The sequence below is a fragment of the Primulina eburnea genome, chromosome 14, assembly GCF_022965805.1.
Source record: "Primulina eburnea isolate SZY01 chromosome 14, ASM2296580v1, whole genome shotgun sequence".
Classification (NCBI taxonomy): domain Eukaryota; kingdom Viridiplantae; phylum Streptophyta; class Magnoliopsida; order Lamiales; family Gesneriaceae; genus Primulina; species Primulina eburnea.
Window position 1 is genome coordinate 16078933 of NC_133114.1, and position 2341 is coordinate 16081273.

Genomic DNA, 2341 nt, shown 5'->3' on the forward strand with positions numbered 1-2341 from the left:
CTTGAAGAATCTGCGTAAGTTTGATGCTGTGAGAGGTATGCCCAATTTAAATTTAGGTGTTGTGTATGTCTGTGGTCCATGCCAGAAAAGTAAACAAACCCGTGTTGCGCACCCGGTGTTGCAACACTTTGGGACAACACAGTGCCTTGAACTTTTGCATATGGATATACTGGGTCCAATGGATGTTGAGAGCTTGGGTGATCTAACAGTTAAAACATCGGAGGCTGATGTAGAAGAATGGCTGGATATAAGTAAGGCACTGACCAGAAACAGTGTTGAGTCCGGTGTTGAGACCAGTGAGGCAACACCAAGCACAACACCGCCTCTGAACCGAACAGAAACTGTGGATAATGATAACAATGATAATGATGATGTGGTGATTAATTGTGAAAGAGAAATTCCCAGCAAGATTCAGAAGAATCATCCATCATCACAAATCATTGGTGAATTACATGATGGTGTGCAAACAAGAAACAAAGAAAAGGTGGACTACCGCAAAATGATTGGTTTAATCTGCATGAGCTCCACGTTTTCCCAGGCTCCACGGGCATGGCACGGTAGGTTAGCTGACAATCTGATACATCTGAGCTTTAAACGAGGTGAGGTTGATAAAACTCTCTTTATTCAAAAATTGAAGCATGATATCCTGATTTGTCAAGTTTATGTAGATGACATTATCTTCGATTCTTCATCACAAAAACTTGTTGATAACTTTGTTGAGTGTATGTCTTCACACTTTGAAATGAGCATGGTAGGAGAGTTGAATTTTTCTCTTGGTTTAAAAGTTAAACATTACATGATGGTATATTGTGACAACTCAAGTGTTATAGACGTTTCTAAGAATCCTGTTCAAAACTCTCGAACAAAACACATAGACATAAGACGTCACTTTATTCGAGATTTGGTTGAAAAAAGGCATAATTCACTGGAATTTGTTAGGACTGATAATCAATTGGCTGATATATTCACGAAACCTTTGAATTTTGAGAGATTTTCCAATCTTCGGAAATCTCTCAGCATGTGTGTACTTTTAAAAACATTTGTTCAGTGTTGTCCGTGGTGTTGCCAACACCAGAGACAACATCCGTTTGTGCATGACCATTACTAGGATATTAGGCATACTTCATATTCATAATCATCCTATTTATTTGTGCAATGACTGAACAGTGAAGGCAAATTTCTGAAAGTTACCCTGAGTGTTCATACTTCCAATCGTATGTTGATAAATAGATTTTGCTCAAATCCAAGGCATTGAGTAGTTGAGGACATTCATGAAAATCGTGATCTTGTCTAAAGTGAAAAGATGACTTGGAAAATGTGAGCAAAAGGAGAAAAACAGAAAAGAGGTAAATAAAAAAAATTGTTTAGAAGAAAATGGAAAAAGCTACCTAGAGGAGTCCATTGAAGACCGTTCTTCTAGTGTGGGAGCTACCACTTCTAAGTAAAAAATAATAATGGAAAAAGCTACCTAGGGGAGTCCATTGAAGACCGTTCTTCTAGTGTGGGAGCTACCATTTCTGATCAAAATAAAATTTTATGGAAGTTTGAATAAAACTCAGTGGTGTTGCCAACACCAAGTTCTGACATAGCACAGTTTTTACATTGCCTGACATTTTGAAAATTCATCATATTGGAGGCATATGTAGGACATGCATATTGATTTTTGTTTCGTGAATTCATCATGTGCAGTGACATATCAGTGTTGACCTATGACAGTTGATAAAAACCTTGATTATCTAGATTTTGAATTTATGTGTATACTTGTGTCAGTGAGTTATAATCGACGTGGGTTTTACTGGATTTTCTTTTGAAATCGTCGTAACACGAGTTTGAATCAATTTTACTGTTTGATTTTGGGATAGAATCGTTATGAGTGTTTTGGGTAAATTTCGGAAATATTACATTTACCATGCGGTTTTTTTTGGAGCTGAAGGATTGAATCGGTGTATTGTTTTTGTTAGAGTAAGAGCATATATGTTTTGTTATAGTCTGATTTTGGAACTTGGCTTACATTCTGGCCAAAAAGGGGGAGTATGAGGACCAAAAATGCAAAAGAATGATGCTGAGTATCTGGAGTTGCTGAGCTTGAATGAATACTTATACTCTGTCTTTGATGCTCTTTTTAGGTTGCTTTACATGATTAATGAATTTCTCATTCGTATGACTTCTTATGTTTTCAGGTGTTCTAATGATGGTGTTGACAACACTGTCAACAACACCAGTGTTCTAACATGTTTAATTCAGGGGGAGATGAACTTTGACTCAGGGGGAGACACACTCCAATGCAGGGGGAGCTTAACTGACTGCGATACTAACCAAGATTATCATTTTTGGATGTTTT